The sequence below is a fragment of the Zalophus californianus genome, chromosome 9 (assembly GCF_009762305.2).
Source record: "Zalophus californianus isolate mZalCal1 chromosome 9, mZalCal1.pri.v2, whole genome shotgun sequence".
Taxonomy (NCBI): domain Eukaryota; kingdom Metazoa; phylum Chordata; class Mammalia; order Carnivora; family Otariidae; genus Zalophus; species Zalophus californianus.
Window position 1 is genome coordinate 30,740,261 of NC_045603.1, and position 21,316 is coordinate 30,761,576.

At 38.1% G+C, this 21,316-nt stretch overlaps 1 long non-coding RNA gene across 1 annotated transcript; it reads left to right on the top strand.

The window, feature by feature from the left end:
- Positions 1 to 14,896: 14,896 nt before the first annotated feature.
- LOC113921354 lies at positions 14,897 to 20,970 on the top strand. The gene is made up of 3 exons (XR_003519651.1): positions 14,897 to 15,138; positions 18,864 to 18,926; positions 20,763 to 20,970. It is a non-coding gene; the product is annotated as an uncharacterized LOC113921354 (long non-coding RNA).
- The last annotated feature ends 346 nt before the right edge of the window (positions 20,971 to 21,316 follow it).

Genomic DNA, 21,316 nt, shown 5'->3' on the forward strand with positions numbered 1-21,316 from the left:
GAAGTCCCAATAGTTCATTTTGCCCTTGCTTCCCTTGCCTTTGGCAATGTTTCTAGGAAGAAGTTGCTGCGGCTGAGGTCAAAGAGGTTGCTGCCTGTGTTCTCCTTGAGGATTTTGATGGACTCCTGTCTCACATTGAGGTCTTTCAACCATTTTGAGTCTATTTTTGTGTGTGGTGTAAGGAAATGGTCCAGTTTCATTCTTCTGCATGTGGCTGTCCAATTTTCCCAACACCATTTGTTGAAGAGACTGTCTTTTTTCCATTGGACATTCTTTCCTGCTTCGTCAAAGATTAGTTGACCATAGAATAGAGGGTCCATTTCTGGGCTCTCTGTTCTGTTCCATTGATCTATGTGTCTGTTTTTGTGCCAGTACCATACTGTCTTGATGATGATAGCTTTGTAATAGAGCTGGAAGTCTAAAAAAAAATAGAGCTGGAAGTCTAAAAAAAAGTTGTTTTTTTTTTTTTTTTTTGGCTTAAGCAACAGAAATTTATTATGCCGTCAGCTTTGCTTTTCTTTTTCAACATTCCTCTGACTATTCGGGGTCTTTTCTGGTTCCATACAAATTTTAGGATTATTTGTTCCACTTCTTTGAAAAAAGTTGATGGTATTTTGATGGGGAATTGCACTGAATGTGTAGATTGCTCTAGGAAGCATTGACATCTTCACAATATTTGTTCTTGCAATCCATGAGCATGGAATGTTTTTCCATTTCTTTGTGTCTTCCTCAATGTCTTACATGAGTATTTTATAGTTTTCTGAGTACAGATCCTTTGCTTCTTTGATTAGATTTATTCCTAGGTATCTTATGGTTTTGGGTGCAGTTGTAAATGGGATCGACTCCTTAACTTCTCTTTCTTCTGTCTTGTTGTTGGTGTATAGGAATGCCACTGATTTCTGTGCACTGATTTTATATCCTGCCACTTTACTGAATTCCTGTATGAGTTCTAGCAGTTTTGGGGTGGAGTCTTTTGGGTTTTCCACATAAGGTATCATATTATCTGCAAACAGTGAGTTTGACTTCTTCTTTGCCGATTTGGATGCTTTATATTTCTTTTTGTTGTCTGATTGCTGGGGCTAGGACTTCTAATACTATGTTGAATAGCAGTGGTGATAGTGGACATCCCTGCCACGTTCCTGACCTTAGGGGGAAAGCTCTCAGTTTTTCCCCATTGAGAATGATATTTGCTGTGGGTTTTTCATAGATGGCTTTTATGATATTGAGGTATGTACCCTCTATCCCTATACTCTGAAGAGTTTTGATCAGGAAAGGATGCTGTACTTTGTCAAATGCTTTTTCTGCATCTATTGAGAGGATCACATGATTCTTGTTCTTTCTTTTGTTAATGTATTGTATAACGTTGATTGATTTGTGGATGTTGAACCAACCTGGCAGCCCAGGGATAAATCCTACTTGATTGTGGTGAATTATCCTTTTAATGTACTGTTGGATCCTATTGGCTAGTATTTTGGTGAGAATTTTTGCATCCATGTTCATCAAGGATATTGGTCTGTAATTCTCCTTTTTGATGGGGTCTTTGTCTGGTTTTGGGATCAAGTAATGGTGGCCTCAAAAAACGAGTTTGGAAGTTTTCCTTCCATTTCTATTTGTTGGAACAGTTTCAGAAGAATAGGTATTAATTCTTGAAATGTTTGGTAGAATTCCCCTGGGAAGCCATCTGGCCCTGGGCTTTTGTTTGTTGGGAGATTTTTGATGACTGCTTCAATTTCCTTAGTGGTTCTAGGTCTGTTCAGGTTTTCTGTTTCTTCCTGGTTCAGTTTTGGTAGCTGATACAACTCTAGGAATGCATCCATTTCTTCCAGGTTATCGAATTTGGTGGCATATAGTTGCTCATAATATGTTCTTATAATTGTATTTCTTTGGTGTTGGTTGTGATCTCTCCTCTTTCATTCATGATTTTGTTGATTTGGGTCCATTCTCTTTTTTTTTTGCTAAGTCTGGCCTGGGGTTTATCAATCTTGCTAATTCTTTCAAAGAACCAACACCTAGTTTCGTCGATCTGTTCTACTGTTCTTTTGGTTTCTATTTCATTGATTTCTGCTCTGATCTTTATTATTTCTCTTCTCCTGCTGGGTTTAGGCTTTATTTGCTGTTTTTTCCCCAGCTCCTTTAGGTGTAGGGTTAGGTTGTGTATTTGAGACCTTTCTTGTTTCTTGAGAAAGGCTTGTATTGCTATATACTTTCCCCTCAGGACTGCCTTTGTTGCATCCCAAAGATTTTGAACAGCTGTGTTTTCATTTTCATTGGTTTCCATGAATTTTTTTAATTCTTCTTTAATTTCCTGGTTGACCCATTCATTCTTTAGTAGGATGTTCTTTAGCCTCCATGTATTTGAGTTTTTTCCGACTTTCCTCTTGTGATTAAGTTCCAATTTCAAAGCATTGTGGTCTGAAAATATGCAGGGAATAATCCCAGTCTTTTCATACCAGTTGAGATGTGATTTGTGACCTAGGATGTGATCTATTCTGGAGAATGTTCCATGGGCACTAGAGAAGAATGTGTATTCTGTTGCTTTGGGATGGAATGTTCTGAATATGTCTGTGAAGTCCATTTGGTCCAGTGTGTCATTTAAAGTCTTTATTTCCTTGTTGATCTTTTGCTTAGATGATCTGTCCATTTCAGTGAGGGGGGTGTTAAAGTCCCCCACTATTATTGTATTGTTGTCAATGTGTTTCTTTGCTTTTGTTATTAATTGCCTTATATAATTGGCTGCTCCCATGCTAGGGGCATAGATATTTACAATTGTTAGATCTTCTTGTTGGATAGACCCTGTAAGTGGGATATAGTGTCCTTCCTCATCTCTTATTACATTCTTTGTTTTAAAATCTAATTTGTCTGATATAAGGATTGTCAACCCAGCTTTCTTTTGGTGTCCATTAGCATGGTAAATGGTTTTCCACCCCCTCACTTTCAATCTGGGGGTGACTTTGGGTCTAAAATGAGTCTCTTAGGGGCTCCTGGGTGGCTCAGTCATTGAGTGTCTACCTTCAGCTTAGGTCATGATCTCAGGGTCCTGGGATTGAGCCCCACATCGGGCTCCCTGCTCAGCAGGGGGCCTGCTTCTCCCTCTCCCACTCCCCCTGCTTGTGTTCCCTCTCTCGCTGTGTCTCTTACTATTGAATAAATAAATAAAATCTTAAAAATAAGTAAATAAATAAAATGAGTCTCTTCTAAGATAAGAAGTTGTTTGAAAAAAGAAAGAAGAGGATTAAAAAAAAAGAAAAAAAAAGGGAGAGAATGTGATCAGGCAGGAGACTAGGACAAAGCCATACACTAGAGATTTAGGGTATATTTTGATCTGTTAGAAGAAACTGTATCTCAAAATTTTAAAGCGAGAACAACTTATATATATATATATATGACAAAAATAAGGGTAACTACTATGAAGGGATAGACTATGACTCTAAAAATGAAAGATAAAAAAGATTTTTTAAAAAAGGGATTGATAAGATGTTGGTTGAAAAAGGGAAAAAGAGGGGCACCTGGGTGGCTCAGTTGGTTAGGCGTCTGCCTTTGGCTCAGGTCATGATCCCAAGGTCCTGGGAAAGAGCCCCTCATCGGGCTCCCTGCTTGGTGGGGAGCCTGCTTCTCCCTCTCCCTCTGCCTGCCACTCCCCCTGCTTGTGCTCGCCTTCTCTCTGTCAAATAAATAAATAAAATCTTTAAAAAAGAAAAAAAGAAAAAGAAAAATTCAAAAAGAAAAAAAGAAAATTAAAAAAATTAACTTTGAAAGACTAAAGGATCATGGGAAAAAAAGCCATGAATTCTATGTGCAGTACTCCCCTAGCGCTGGAATTCTCCCGTTCTCCTTGATCGGTAAACTTGGTCTTGGCTTGCTGGCTGTTTGTGCTGATCTTCTGGGGGAGGGGCCTGTTGCCATGGTTCCCAAATGTCTTTGCCGGAGGCGAAATTGCCCCGCCCTTGCCGCCCGGGCTAAGCAATCTGCTGGGGTTTGCCCTCCGGTGCTTTTGTTACCTCCAAGCTCTTGGTACAGCTTTGGAGGACCAGAGTGTAAACAGTGGCCTCCCAATCTCCGCCTGGAGGAGCTGAGAACTCGGGGCCCCGCTCCTCGGTGAGCCCCAGAGAAAAGCAGTCACTCCCGTGTCCCCGGTCTCCGGCCGCACTCCGTGCTCACCCGGCCTGTGACCGAGCATTTCTATCTCTGGCACCCGACGCCGTGTGGAGTTTCCAAACCCAGCAGATCCCTGCGGTGTGCTCCCACGCCGCTCCTCCTGAGGGAGGAAGGGGAGTCTCCCCAGCTCTGCCGCTTGTTGGGTCCCTGCTGGAGGAGCAGTGGGGTCCCGACTGGGCCGCGGATCAGTTTATGGCAACCCCGAGCTGAGAGCCTGCGCCTCGGCTCCATCTCTGCAGCCGGCTTCCCCGCTTGATACCTGGGAGCTCTGCCGCACTCAGGCTCCCCCGGTCTGTGACCCCGAGGGTCCTGAGACCACGCTGTCCTGTGAGGGTGCCACCCCCTGCTTAGCCACTGGAGCGACGTCCCTCAGCAGAGCCGACTTCTAAAAGTTCCAATTTTGTGCTCCGTGGCTCCACCATTTGCCAGAAGTGGCTGGCAGAGGCCCCCTCTCCCGCTGCCTATCTTCCCAAATATCCCCTCGCATTCTCTTCTCCGCACGTCCTACTTTCCAGTAAGTGGTCGCTTCTCTGTTCAGAGAGTTGTTGCTATTCTTTTCTTCGATCTCCTGTTGAGTTTGTAGGTGTTCAGAATGGTTTGATCCCTATCCAGCTGAATTCCTGAGACCAGACGAAATCCAGGTCTCCTACTCCTCCGCCATCTTGCTCCACCCCCCTAGCAGTTCTTTTGTCTTTGAGATCCCTACTGTAGCCTTGTGTTTTCCAGTTCCAATTTGAACTGGCTGACCCTTAGACCTGATATTCCACACTATTCTCTGAATTCTCTTCATTTATTTCTTCTTTATATTTTCTATTTCCTGGATCTAATGCCTTACTTTTCTTGGTTTACAACCTCATGTTGGAAAACACATCCTCTAGTAGCTTCCTGGAAAAAGGTACATGGGAGGTAATTTATTTTAAAATCTTTAAAATCTTAAATGCCTGAGATGGTCTTTATTTAGCCTTCATATTTAAATGATACATTATTTAGATAAGAAATGTTTTATAGAAAGTAAAATTTTATCAGAATTTTAAAAGCACTCCATTTTTTTTCTAGTATATTGCATTAATTCTATAAAGTTTAATGGTAATCTAATTCCCAGTTCTTTGTATATAATCAGTTATTTTCTCACAGGAAGTTTTAAATCTCTAACATTTTGGATTTCATAATGTTGTGTCATAGTGTGGGTCTTATTTTATTAATAAGTTACCAGGAGTCATTTTGTAAACTGAGTTTCTTAAGTTTTAAGACATTTTCTTGAATTATTTCTTTGATAGATTTATGTTTCCTGTTCCTTGATTATTTCATTTATTAATAAATGTCTTTGTCATATTTGTGAATTGTTTTAAGTTCTTGGATTATAGCAGTGTACACAAAGACTAAAAATTCTACCCTGTGAAGCATATATTCTAATGGTAAAGATAGATAATTAAATAAGTAAAATAAAAAGTAATGTTAGTAATAAATGCTAAGAAAAAAAAGGCCAGGAAGGAAGTTATGATATAGGCTGTGTATGTGAGATTTGTGAATTTAGATATGAGGCCAGGAAAGGCTTCACTGTGAGAGTGAGGTTTAAGTTAAGATGACAGGGATTAAGGAGTTAGCTATGTAGATCTCTGGTGTAAAAGCCTTTTAGGTAGGAAAAATATCAAGTTTGAAGTACAGATGTATTTAAGGAATAGTAAGAAAGCCAGGGTGACCAAAACAAAGGAAGCAAATGGGAGAGTGGGAGGGAATGAGGTTAAGGGCAAGTGGGGCCCAAAATATGCAAGGCCTTGTAGGTAGGAAGGGGACCATTGGAGGGTTTTGAGCAGAGGAATAGCATGATCTAACATAGGTCTTAATGGAATCACCTTGGCTGGTATGATGAGACAGTGTGAATGAGGGCAAAGGTAGAAGCAAGTGTGCCATTCAGGAGGCTGTTGCAACAAATCAAGAGAGAAGTAACAGTGGCTTGTACCAGAGCAGTGGCAGTGACGATTGTGAGTTGTGGTTGAATTCTTTATATATTTTGAAGGTAGAAGTGTCATGATTTGCTGACAGACCATATCTGAGGTATGAGATAAAAAGGAAGGAAGATGACTCAGGATTTTGGCATGAGCCTAAAAAAAGAAGTTGCCAAAAACTGAAAAGGGAAAAGTACAGGAGGAGAAGCTTGTTTTTTTTTTTTTTTATCTTTATTTCTGGGGAGAGGGAGGAAGGTGTAAGTTAGAAGTTTTGAATTGGGCATTGAAAGTATGAGACGCCTGTTACATATCCAAATAAAGATGTAAATTGTGAGTTTGACATTTAGATCTGCATGTTTAGGTGAGGTATGTGGGCTGGAGATACAGATGTGGAAGCCTTCAGCATACAGGTGGTCTGTATGACCACGAGATAGGAAGTGATAGCCCAGAGAGTGGGTGTAGATTATATACTCACTAGAAGAAAGGAGATCTCAGGATGGAGTCTGGAGGCACTGTCCACATTTAGAGATAAGGTTGATGAGTAAGATGAGTAAGAAACAGCAGGAAAGACTGAGAGGCCAAGGTGTAGGAGGAAAGCAGGGATATGTGGAGTTCCACAAGCAAAGAAAGTTTTCCAAGAAGAAAGGAATTATCTACTTTGTCAGGTGTTGCTCATAAGTGAGATGGGGGCTAAGAAATGAGTTTCTTTTTTGGTGATCTTGGTGAAAATAGATGTTGGGGAAGTGGTAAGGTAAAAGTTTGACTGGAGTGGATTCACAGAGAGAGGAGGGAAGAAATGACAATTAGTGGGTGTAGATAACTTTCTTAACATGCTTTCCCAAAAAAGGCAAGAAGAGAAATAAGATGGTACCCTTTCAATGAAGAAGGTGCCAAAGGTGAAGAAGGAAATCTCTGCCCTTCCTAAAGCGGAAGCCAAAACAGAGGCTTTGAAGGTCAAGAAAGTGGTGCTGAAAGGTGTCCACAGTCACAAAATAAAGATCAGCGTGTCACCTACCTTCCAATGGCCCAAGACACTGCATCTCTGAAGGCAGTCCAAATATCCTTGAAAGAGCACCTCAGAAGAAACAAACTTGACCACTATGCCATCATGAAGTTCCCCTGACTACTGAGTTAGCCATGAAGAAAATAGAAGACAACAACACACTTGTGTTCACTGTGGATGTCAAGGCCAATAAGCACCAGATCAAACAGGCTGTGAAGAAGCTCTATGACATTGATGTGGCCAAGGTCAACACTCTGATCAGGCCTGATGGAGAGATGAAGGTGTATGTTCAACTGGCTTCTGATTATGATGCTTTGGATGTTGCTAACAAAATTGGGATCATCTAAACTGAGTCCAGCTGGCTAAATCTAAATATACATTTTTTAACCCCTCCCAAAAAAAAGGAAAGAAGGAAAAAGAAAAAAAAAGAAATAAGATGATAGCTGGAGCTCTACTCTGTATTTTGGGAGCAAAGATTATTCAGATGTTGAATATCCTGTATTGATTTTCTTATTTTCTTTCTTGTATTTTCCATTTTTCAATTCTTTATCTTTCTGTTCTTGCTTGGGAGGTCTTTGATTTTGTCTTAAAACCCTTCGTTGACTTTTTTGTCTACTATCATTTTCATTTCAAGAGCTCTTCTTTATTTTTAGATTGTTCATTTTTCACATGAATGGTGATCTCTGTTCTTGTTCTTCATTTATCAAAAGTTCTGTTGAAGATATGAAAATTAAAGAATAAAGTAATAAAGCCTTTCAATTTTAGTGTAGTTAGCTTTTCTCTCTTTTTACAAAAAAATTATTGAAAGATAAGTAAGACTTACAAAATGATATAAAGAATAATACAACAAAATCCTTGGGCTTAAAATATAACTTTTTTTTTTTTTTTTTAGTTTCCCAGTTTTGTTTTATAAGTGTAGTCTCATCCCATATTCCTAAAGTTATTTATTAAAGATTATTTTTCCCCTCAGCCTTTTTCTGCTCACTGTATTGATTCTCTATTTTTTCTAAGTCCAATCTAATCTCCGGCTTTGTTTGTTTGTTTGCTTGCTTACTTGCTTGCTTTGGTCTATCTTGCATATTAGGGCTTTGGCAAATATTTGGAGATCTTGTCTGCCCATGTGTAGCTAAGAGTGGGGCTCTAAAAAGCTCATTAGGAGGTCCGTGTGCCAAGGCAGCACTGGGTGGCTACCTGCTTTCAATAGAGCTAGAACCCAGCTCTTTCCTTGTAGACTTCCAATGTCTGTATCTAGAGGTCTCCTCCCTTGGACCATTCTGTTTTTCCAGAGGAGAATCTTGCAGCTTTCTGCTTATGATAACTGTAGACTTAGGAAAAGGGCTCAAGAAGCCTCACTGTTCAGTACAGAGATTTTCACTTAATCTCCCATTTCCTTTAGGGCATTTTGCTCCTGACCTTAGCTGTGTTTGTTATTTGAGTGAAGAGTCTTGCAGGTTCAACTTTTTCTGGGAGTAAAGCTCTTTTCTTCTGCCCAGAGTTGCAAAGGTGTAGTTTACTGGCTGTATAGATTGGTAGAAGGGATGGGAGACATTGAAAAGCTCCAGATAGGTTATTAACTAGTCCTATTCTTGGCTCCATTCTGAATATTGGCTCCCAGAGGTACCTAGTGGTTCCAGTGTCTGAGCCTTTTTGGTGTCATATGGACCAAATCCACTCCACTCACATTGGGATGCCCCCTCTGTAGGCAATAGATTTCAGCCTTCTTCCCTCCGTTCAGCCAGTTGTCCGCTATATAGCTTCTGCCCGTCTCTCACTTCCTCACCAATTCTCTTTGTTCTGTTGGTTTTAAATTTGGGGGTTAAATATTTACATTATGTAATTTTAAAGAGGTTACTTAGAGGTAAGTATGTATATTAAATGTTCCATATTGACCTGTGACATCACTTACTATTCATTATATTACTCACCATTCAGATGTGACCTTCTCCAAGAAGAAACCCCTAGACTGAGAGAGCCAGTTCTCCCTTGGAGCTCGGACACCACTCATGGTAAGTTTCCTACGTTTCCATTGTTTTGTCTTTTTCCAGGACTATAAGCTCTAGGGAGGCAAGGATAATGATTTCTTTGTCTTTGGAGCTCCAAAGCCCAATAGAGTGTTGAATGAACAGATATCTGCAGAATTTGCCAAGTTTTTTGCAGATATCTAGTGTGGGTTACAAGGGTACAAGAGTGGATAAGTAAAATTTTATCACAGAAAAATGGTTTTCCCATTTAATAGCTCTGTGAAGCTAAGTAAATTATTCACCCTCTTTGGGCCTCGTTTCCTTAGAATTGTGATAGTAATAATGCCCATTACATAGGGTTTATTGGGGGGAGGGGAACTGAGTGCTTTAACATATATAGAACACTTAGCCAGTCTCTGTCTCATTATAAGCACTCAATTCACTATTATTATTTTAATATAAAAATAATTTGAGGGTATGTTTTTAGAGATGTTACAAGATTTTTCTTGCCTTTTTTTGCTTCCATGGAATTGCTATAACCAATGAATGTTTTTGATAAAATATTAAGAGTTAGGCCAAGGGAAGAAAGAGCCTGTATTTGAGGCCTGGGGAAGAGAAGACCTGCTTGGGGGTTGGGTCTGGCCTCTAGAGTGAGCTACTCTTGCTCTGTTCTTCCCCAAACTCTAGGAAGATGAGTTCTCCTCTCTTTCTTTCCATCTGAGGACACTGGGAGGCTTCACTTTTCTTCCTTCTGGAGATTAGTCTGAAGAAGGTAGATATTTCCTGGTTTGTGTGATACAAGCTTAGCTTGTTTGGAAAAAAAAGTAGAAGGAAAATCAAAAAGAATAATAATTTAAAAAAAGACATTAAGTTAAGGTGTGGAATAAAGGTTTTTCAAGCTACATCAAGCATGGGATTTTTATTTTTTTAAACTCTTGAGTTTAGAGGGAAGGAGGGGCAGAGCTTGTGGCATTGACTAATAAGAAAATATATGTAATCCTTGGATGTTGAAAATTTGTAGAACTTTTAAGCTTGTTAATTGCTTTGACACTTAAAGTAAACCATGGAACAGTATTGGTGGAAAAGAGTGGAAACTAACTTAAGTGTTGAAATTGAGTAATTTATTTATTCATTTATTTATTTTTTTGGTGGGGGACTGGAAACTGACACTATCATGGTACATAAAATACACATGGTTCCTACTATCACTGAGCCTAGAGACTAATGGAGAAATAGTCTTTAAGTAAAACTCTAAATGTATCATTGTAAATTATAGGGCATTTGAGAGATATTATCAGGGATTGGGGGGGTTGGTAATGTAGATTGAGGTACGAGAAGACTTTTCTTATGAAAGAATAGTTAAGCTGAGATATAATGATTGAATAGAAGTTATCCATGTGAACACTGAAGGGAAGAACATTCCAGAACACAAGAAGAAGGAACTATTTGGTGAGTTTGCCCACTACGGAGTCCTGTCAGGGTGGTGTTTGTTATCAGGACAGGGTGGTAGAGTCTGTGACTGCAGAAGCCAATGAGGACGAAAAATAGGTACATCCTTGAGGAGCATATTAAGGACATACTAAATTATTCTCAGGACTATGAGGAGCCATTGAATGACGTTAACCAAGAAATAATCCTACTTAGGCTTAGTAAAAGATTCCATTGGCTACTGTGAGGAGAAGTGTTTGGAGACAGGCAGGAGTAGCTTCATGAGAACAGGTAGGGAGCTAACATATTGGTATTGCAGGCTACGGTGTTAGCAGTGGGAATAGAGAAAAGGGGTTGCATTTGACGCTCATTTTTGAGGGAAATCATCTGGACTCCTTGACCAATTAGATGTGGGAAAATGAGGGAGAGGGAGATGTCATAGATGACTTCTGGATTTCTGAGGGCAATTGGGAAGAAGAGGAGGTTTGAGAAAAGTATCAAGAGTCAGGGAAGAAACAGCATAGTATAATTATTAAGAGCAGTTAATAAATACAGCTGATCCCTCATTTAGGATGGTTTGACTTATGCTTTTTTGACTTTATGTTGGTGTGAAAGCAGTATGCATTCAGTAAAAACTCTGCTTTGAATTTTGAGTTTTGATCTTTTCTCAGGCCAGTGATACATGGTGGAATACTCTCTGGTGATGCTGGGCAGCGGCAAGGACCCACACTTCCAGTCAGTCATGTGATCTCAAAGATGAACAACACATAGACTTACAACTGTTCTGTACCCATACACCCATTCTGTTTCTCACTTTCAGTACAGCTTTCAATACATGACATGAAATAGTCAACACTTTATAATAAATTAGGCTTTGTGTTAGATGATTTTGCTGTAGGCTAAACTGTAGCCTAGGCTTATGTAAGTGTTCTATACTTGTTTAAGGTAGGGGAGGCTAAGCTATGATATTCTGTAGGTTAGGTGTATAGAATGCATTTTCAACTGATGATCTTTTCAACTTACGATGGGTTTATCAGGATGTAATCCCACTGTGAATCAAGGAAGATTTGTAATTACTTTTTTCCTGTTAGCCAATCCTTCAAGTTCTTGATCATGTCTTGTCTTCATGAAAATTTCTCTGACCACCTGAAGCACAAGTCAGTTGGCTATATCTCCTCTCATCTTCCAGAGTACTTGTTACTCACCTGAAGTAACATGCTGCCTCTTGCACATACTGTCCCTTATCCTGTTGACCTTCATATGTGATGCTCTTCTCTTTATACCTAGATTTGAAACTCAGGGCAGGGGACCTGTTCTTATACTCCTTTGAATTCTCAAAATCAATTCTTAGCATTTGTACATAGTAGGCTCTCAATAAAGATTTTTTGACTACTTCATAACTGGAAATATTATCATTTTGAGAGAAATTTTGAAAAGGACATGTTATTGTTAGTGATTTTTTTTCTCTCATTCTGTTCAGAGAGAAAAAAATAGAACACGTGTATATCTAATTTCTGAAATATCTTTGTGAGGATGGCTGATAAAGAACTGTAGAATTATTTATGGTGGCTACAGTTTATTGTAATATATAAGTTTAATAAAGAGAGATTGAGGGAATTCAATGTATTTGTTGTTTAAGTCTTCGAATTCATTGTTCCAATCATGAATTAGAAGTGCTGGTCGTATTTGGAAAAACATGGTGATGGTGGGGATGGGGTGGGGAGGGGATGGGAATGAGGTGAGGAGAGATGAGAGAAGACATTAAAATACACACAAAATGTGTGTCTGTATAATACATGAAAAATGTTGCAACCTCAAGAACCCAAAGAGCTCTCTCAAATGATTCCCATAATGGTACAAGTCACATCCACTAGCTTCTATGCCTTGTGGTTAATGGTGAATGTGAGGCAGGGCACGCTGACCTTGTGTCTCCTTGATAGACTTCCCCAACTGCTCCCTCATCTCAGACTGCTTGTAAAGCAGCCTCTTGCAACTTCCTTTGTCCACCATCCTTTGGAGTTTTAAGTGAGGGTGGGGACAGATGATCACTGCTGCCACTTATCTATCAGCTCCTGCTGTTATTATTAATCATAGTTTGCTCCTTGCTAATGTGAGCATTTACATGGAAATAAAAGACATTAACTGAACATCGCATGTATGGCAGGATTTGGGGTAGGCTGCTTTGAAGACACAGATATGAAAACAAACCAAAAAATTTATGGTCTCAAAGAGCATGCAGTGGCAAAGTCAAGTGTGTACACAGGCATACAACTTTTCACTATGGTAATAGAGATTTTTTTTTCTCTATAGGAGGCTTAACTACTGGTATTTAAGACTTTAGAAATCAGGATTAGCAGCTTCACTTCTCCATGTTGTTAACTATGTGATCTTGAGCAAGATACTTAATTTCCCTAAGCCTTCTTTGCAATTCCACAATGAAGATAGTGATACCTTCATCCTAGGGTTGTTGTAAGAATTAAATGAGATAATGTAGTCAAAGCTTCCAGCACACATATTGTACATGGTGAGTGCTTCATAAATCATATACATACGTATAAACATGACAATCCATTCCACTTGTCTAACAAGTGCTTGCATATTCATTTGCAGCTCCAATCTTTCCTTTGCAGAGACAAAGTTGATGATAATGATCTATTTCCTAGGGCTGAGTCAGACCAGTTGGACCAAAGACCCACTGTTTCTTCATAACCCATGCAGCACCCTTCCATGGATTAGCCTTCCGCCCACTCCACCCTTCCCTCTCCTTCCTAATTGCTTCCCACCCGCCCTCACAGGACTTTCCCTTTCTCCCACTCCAAAGAATTATGCAAGAGTCAGGTTGCTCTTCAGAATACATACTTACAAGAGCAAAATTAAGATTAAATACTTGGTTATTTCAAAGCATGAAATGAGGCAACTTGTCTCTCACTTTATCCATGAGTCAAGAAATTTATAAGCATGAGTATTAATACCATCTTCACTGATTTGAAATAAACTTGGTAAGTTGTTCGCTGTTTCTTGGCTTCAGCTTTCATGTTTGTAGAACAGCTGATTGTGAAATGAGAAGGTAGGGTTGCCTCTGATGGCTGGAGCTGTGTTATGGTGAACAGCATTGGGGAAGTGTCTGGTAAAAAGATCACTGTCAGAGAAATCAAGAGTTCCAGACTCTTGATTATAGATTAGACATTAAAGTACAGGAAGAAAAGGAAAGAACTGACTTTTCCAAAATATTCTCCCACTAATCCATCTTGTACTGGAAATGTTTTCTGTCTTTCTCATTTTGTCTAAAGATGGAGAGGAGTGGGGCACCTGGGTGGCTCAGTCATTAAGCATCTGCCTTTGACTCAGGTCATGATCCCAGGATCTTGGGATCAGGCCCCGCATCAGGCTCCCTGCTCCACGGGAAGCCTGCTTCTCCCTCTCCCAACCCCCCTGCTTGTGTTCCCTTTCTCGCTCTCATTCTCTCTCTGTCAAAATAAATAAATAAAATCTTAAAAAAAAAAAAAAAAAAGATGGCGAGGAGTAAAAGAATGACCAGAGAAAGGAATGGGAAGAAGGAATATCAGAAATCCAGGGTGTTTGTGTTGGGGATGGGGTGGTCAGAGTAACCGTCAACCCCAGGACTTTGCTCATATAGGCATCAAAGTTCATTGTTTTCCTTGTTTGTCCCCAAGAAAGACAATTTCCCAAAGTTAAAGGATATGCTATATTTAATGATTCACTAGCTCTATTGTACAAGAGTTTACCTAACACTTTCTGGAACAGATTTATATTTTCATCCAACATTATATTTTTGGGTGGTGATTTTTCACAAAGCAGTAATTTTATAATTTGCATAAGGGATAGAGAAGAATTATGATCTCTGAGATGAGGCTAGAATACCACTCCCAAGACTCTCCTCTCTTCAATCTATCTTCCCCACACAAATTGAATGTAAATTACTCAACATAATTTCAAATCTTAGATTTAAAAATAAGAATAAACACTTCCTAGTCACTGTCTGCCTGAGATATTACTGCCTTGACTTGCTCAGAAGGCAAGAGAACATGTTATATATAATCATGAGTTTCCTTAAGTTAGCCCCTTCACCCATAAATAAGAAACCACAGGCCACTTAAACTGTCATCCCACTCATTTAAAAATAAGTACCGACTTTTCATTACTATCACTGTGACAGGTTTAACATATTTTCTTAGCTGCCGAAACTAGAGAAAGCATTTCTGACCATTAAAAATAAAGCCATCCATCCAGAGTTTAGCTTTTCTCTAAAATGCTACTCATTAGGCAATCCTCATTTGCGAGGAGGGAAATAAAAGGATTATGTGACGGAGAGTGACTGCTTGGAGAAGGGAGGCAGGAGAAACTCTATGTTCAGGGAAGCCTGTCTGTGTGGGGAAGTAACATATGAGCTGAGAACAGAAGGGTGACAATGACAAGCCCAACAATAATGATCTATAATTATTGAGCATTTAATTATATTCTAGTCATTTACATACATTAATTCACTATGTCCTGGGATTCATGCTCCCAACGCCTTGCTTTAAAAACTCTCTGCTCTTGTGGTTAAGTTCTATGAAGAATTGGAGAAAACCATTTCAGAAAAAGGAGTGGCAGTTGGAAAGTCTCTAAGCCAGTATGAAGCCAGGTACGTTGAAGAATGGGAGGAAGTCTAGGGTGGCTTGTGTAGAATGAGCTAGGGAAAAAAAATGTTATATATATGGGGAAGTGGGTTGGAAACCACAGTAAAGGATTTTGATTTTATACTTTATTCTTAGGACTTGTTATCTCATTCACTATTTTAGAAATTTGAGGGTAAATTTGCTTTTAATTTGTACTCTATGTAATAATTCTGAGCATATCAGGAGAACAGACACAAGATAGTTTTAAAAAATCATAATATTTTATCCTCAATATTATATAGACAATTATTGAGTGTGACAGAATTTAGCTAACAAATATTTCTAACCCTTAAAACATACAAGTCTAAATAATTCACCAGATTGAATAATATCATCCACTGTAGTCCAAACCAGGCCCATTGACCACTCTAGCAGATTGTTTCTATTAGGTGCATTTCCTTCTTAAGACATCCAAGAAAGTATAAATATTTAACAACTTTGAGCAATGTGAGCAATCATAGTTTGCTCTGATATTAAAAATGCAATAGCAATGAAAGAAAAGTCTTTCTAACAGAATACAGACCCAAATCTAGATAAATATAGCATTCTTGTCTACAAACTTCTTTCTCGGAAGTCACAAATATATTCAACAGCATTGTTTCAGTTTAGGTTTGTCCTTTTAACATACTGAGTCATTGTTTGGTGATCAGAGCTGTTTTCTCTAGCATTTCATCTCACTAGGAATTGGCTCCTGGGTTTGATCAGACTTAACAAGTAATGTCCACCATGTAAGAAAGGACAAAGCTCTTTGTTGCTACTGAGGAAGTTAACATTCTCAGATACCACGATGGGTAGAAATAGAAATGACTTATTCTCCTGTGTAGAATTAGAGAGCTAAGTTCTTTTAGGATGATGGAGTGGATATTTTGGAAGTTCCCAATCTTACAAGAATCCTCTTTGACAGAAAGAGACAAAAGCAAAATTTAAAAACAGAGTAGCCTAATACTTAGGGTATTCAGAACATGTAAAAAAAAGAAAAAAAGACTGACCCACAAGGATGGTGAGGATTGTTTTGGGTCTGTTACTAAGGAAAGCTTGATTCAGATGTAGCCATTAAGTGTTTATTATTTGAGTCCAGAAATGGATGGGAGTGGGTAAAAGGGGATGTTCCCTCAGTAGGTTGATGTTTTTGGCAACAGTACAACTGATGTTGCAAGAAGGGAAACAGTCTCAAGATGAAAATCTCTTACAGGTTGGCATTTGCCCAAAACTGTAATGTTGACAGGGAAGTGTGGGCACACCCAAAAACATCCTGATTAAATTGCAGGTGTTGTGCAAAACCAAGTGGGAAGAGCAAATATTTTATAACTAGTAAGCAGAATCTGGCAGTTGCCTTGTATATAGTGTATGAGATTATAAAATCTTAAGGCACAAGGATATTGTTTTCTATTTCTGTTGTAAAACAGAGTTTTGCCCGGAGACTCATACACTATTTGATTTGGAAATGACTTTTCAGATCATGTCTGCAGAAATAACTCCTTTAGAATAAAATCTGAAATTGAACTCCGCTATATAAAAACAGATGGTATTTTATTAGTAAAAATGACTTTATAAGTGTAAACTGAACGTATTTACTCTTTATATAGTGAATAAATGAAACTAAAGGAGTTGTTTTGATTAATACAAAACCTTGGAATCAGAGCTACTATGGGGCACTCATGATTTTGTGAAATCCAAATCCTTAGCACCTCATTTATTTTAGTATTTTTGTGTTTTTGCATATGATTACAATATCTTGATTTAGACAGAAAACTAGTTGCAAGTGGGAGGTTTCACAGATCACTTTGTAATCTCAGGATTTCCTTGTGGGAGAACCCTTTATTCTGAGGTCCATTCAAAAATGAGTCAAACTGGAAACACAAGTTAATACATTGGTGGTTTCCAATGTGCTGACATCTGGCTTATAACTCCTTGGAGTGTTCTAAATATTATGATATTTAAAATGTTTCCAAACTCCTTAAAATGCAAATTGAGTCCAATATCTGTTGAGCCCTTTCCACAGAAGGTCTTCCACAGAAACCCAGGGCTCCAAAGTTGTTAGTGGTGATGCAGTAATTACTTCAGGCTTCTCCTGAACTGAAGCATGTGCAATTGAGCAAAATAAACAAGCTTAACAGTGTTAAATAAAATAATTTATATTCTAGCTAGGAAACGTCACAGTTGAAACTAGACTTGGGGCCTCTTGACTCCTGCTTGATTTTCATGCAGAGTGAATTCAACACAATACAGCAATGGTTCACTTATTGTCAGTTTTATTCATTTAGCACTTCATTAGGGCAATGCCTTATGGGCTCCCACTCTATCTTCTTAATAGATGTTTCACCAGCTAGATTGAAAGTCCCTTGCCCAAAAGAACTAAACCCTGTATTTCTCTGTAGCCACTGGTATAGTGTGTGTATAGTAGGATATTAGTGAGATATTGATTATGCCTTAAAGAAATGTACCAACTTATTCTCATATAAACATCTATTACTGATAATTGATATTGTTTTGTTGATGTTTCAAGCTGTACCATTTTCAGGGCATAGATGGATCTACCCACATTTTTGTTTAAAATTTCATGAAATGATGTTATGTACTGTTAGAGAATTAAAGGGATATATATTGAATAGCCACTATGTCCTTAGTGCTGTAGAAACCATCATGCCAAATGAGTAGCCATCATTGCTGAATTTGACATTAAATTGGGCTTTTAATTAGGATGGTTAATATTTTCTTCTTCTCTTACTTGGAATGGTAGCATTCAAAAATGGAAATATTGTTAGGTCTGGCTTTATGTTGTGGGAAGATTAAAATTCCTTCTTCAGAAATATCCTGGCTTTGCTTCACAATATTTCATGTCCCATTCTTAATGGGAGGATTATTACCCATCCAAGTAAAAGACTTATTTAGCTCTTTAATTTTCATAACAAGATTTCAATCTTATTTTTTTCTAAAGTGTTAGATTGAACTGTGTAAATTGGATGTTTTTGTAAATAAAAAAATAAAATCGAAAATTAGCAGTTTCATGTGGTTCTGCCTAGTGTATAAATTCAACTGAAATCAACAAGTTGTTTGCTATCCCAACTCTCATCAAAAGCTCTACGGATAAAAGTGGTAACAATAGCGGTTTGCTTTAAAGCCCAGGCTGACAAACTTTCTCTGAAAGGGCCACATAGTAAATGTTTTAGGCTCTGTGGACCGACAATAAGTATGTAGGAACTACTCAACTCTATTGTTGTAGCATGAAAGCAGCCCCAGACATTAAGCAAATGAATGGCTGTGGCTGGGTCCAAATAAAACTTTATTTATAAGACTAGGCTGTGGATTGAATTTGGTCTGCAATCCGTAGTTTGCTCACCTCTGGCTTAAAGGACAGAGAAATATATCCTTGGATTATGTTGTCTTGGTATGAATTGTGAATGAATTGTCTTTGCAGAATTACCTTGTGGTGGTTAGCTCTCGGCTTTCATGGGGGAAGATGTTGAGAAACAACCTTAAAATTCTTTATTACATTTGCTCTGGGGATATTACACAGAAATATTATTCATATGATTAACCCGTAATGTACCTCAAGTATTTCTCTCATAGCTAAGATCTAGGTAATGATTTGTTTCTTTCCCTGCATTTAGGTAATGATTTCTTCCTTTCCCTGGTTTTTATGATAATAAAAACTAACTGACTGGGTCCCATTTTTTGCTTTTGCTACCAGGAGTAACAACACCAAATCCGAGTTTCATCTACAGCCACTATGGGGCCATTTATGTCTGTAGAGGTGAGACTCCCTTCTTTCTTATCACTGGCTTTGCTTTGACTATATATTCAAATAGAATTTTCCCTGACTTTAGAAATTTTGAATTGTAACCCACTATTCTCTTGTGTGCTTCTTTGTTGTAAACAGACTCAAATTCTTGCTTATCCTGTTTGAGAGTAAATATACAGAGTAGGTACATGATATCTTTTCATATCTGAAGATCAATTTCCTGCAAACTTTTAGTATCTAAGGTGCTCAAGTATAGACTATTGAATTATTTTAACCCAACAAATAATATGAATATACTCTTGCCCTCAAGCAGTTTATAGTTCCACGGGGTGGCGGGGGGACATACATATAAATAAGTAATGACAAAGCTACAAGGTAATAGTCATTATGGAGGTTCGTGTACCCTGGAGCTTGGAGCTTGAATTTTTAAGGAATGATACTGTTGCATCATCTTCCTCCTTGGCATGGTGAGGCCAACTCCGCAAAAACAAATCTTTTGTGAATAGTCATTACTTCTTATGGAAAAGCTTAAAGGCATATGAGCAAGATGATGTTTGATGTTTTGCTTTCCTGTATTAACAAGCTCAAAACACTCTTCTACAATTAATGCAGAACTTAAGATCTACATTTCAGAGAAACATGAATTTCAACCAAGATTTATTTTGTACTTGTTAAAGCCATTAGTTTCTTATATCTAAATTAGTCCCTGAGTATTTCAAGGATTTGAGTTTATACTACTGTCCACCAGCTTTTTTCATCAGGAAAGCCAAAATATGCCTTCATGTTATTTCATACACATGAGCAAGGTTAGGCTGGGTGATTAAAAATTCGTAAACACTGTTTTAATTACATTAAGATGACTCATAATACAAGAAAAAATGTTATTTATAATTATTCTGCCTCAGTAAATTAAGCTATTGTAATTGTTTCTTTAATTCATATGCAAAATATTTTAACAGTTTAAATCAGTTTATGTTGTTTGTATTTAAGCAATTAAATGTAAGATTTTTTTCCACCAAGCCATACATTTTTATATTTATAATTTTAATGTCTAAAATTTGTTCATTCAGCAAATATTTTATTGCACACCTATTATGTGCCATGATCTGTCCCATATGCAGGAGATACTTTAGTGAGCAAGATGTATAAGGTTCTTGACTTCAAAAAGGCTACATCCTCATGGGAGAAGATAGATGATAAACAGAGACAAATTATTTTATTTATTTATTTATTTATTTATTTATTTATTTATTTATTTATTTATTTTTATTTGACACAGAGAGAGAGCACAAATAGGGGGAATGGCAGAGGGAGAAGCATGTGCCCACCTGATGCAGGGCTCAATCACAGGACCCTGGGACCATGACCTGAGCCGAAGGCAGACGCTTAACTTAGAGACAAATTATTTAAAGATATATTTAAATAGTGATTACAGCTATTATAAAAATATAACACAGAAATGAGACAATGAGAAACTGTTGGAGGGTAGTGGTGGGTGGTAATCTCTGAAGGTTTCTGTAAAGAATGGTGAGAAAAAAACCAGTCAAGTGGAAACCTAGCAGGGAACAGCAATTATTTAGAATTTATTTGAAATTCCCTATGGTTAGGAAATAAAATTATTCACAAAATTTTAATAACAACAATATTGCAAAAAAATCTAATTATATGTATTTTTTATCCTCTTCGTTCTTACCTATAATGGGAAAGATACCTTTTAACAAATCATCATCAAACTACGTGGAATGATTATATAATCAGTTTGGTGCTCTTGTAGATGCTTCGCTGTGAAGTCCTAAGCCTGTTCCTTTGGAGACTATCACGAGTTTCACTTATTTTCTCCCGTGACAGAACCTGAGGCAAAGACTTCATGGCCCTGACCTCCTGGAATGCCACCATAATGGAGCAAGGACCACGGATGTATATGGAGGGTTTGGAGTGTGGTTTACAGATCAAATAAGAAAGAAGGAGGCAGATCGTGGGAAATGAGGCTCCCACTCACTAGGGGTAACCTGACTATTGGCTGAAAGACGATACAGTATAAAAAGTTGACATTAGAAGTTGCCCCATCACTCCCCGCTCAGCGGGGAGTCTGCTTCTCCCTCTGACTCTCCCCCTTCTCATGCTTTCTCTCTCTCTCTCTCTCTCATTCTCTCTCTCAAATAAATAAATAAATAAAATCTTAAAAAAAAAAAGAAGTTGCCCTATCCTTTTTCTATAAGTTTATGATCAGCTAACAGAATGAGAATGTTCTCTATCTGGTAATGGACTGTACTTGGATGGCTGTCCAGATACAGTGGTGTGCCACTGAGACTTTAATTCTAAGAATTTTCTAAGAATTCTAAGATTTTAATTCTAAGAATTCATTCTTAGAATGAATGCTCTGAATTGAGATTTCTAGGTCA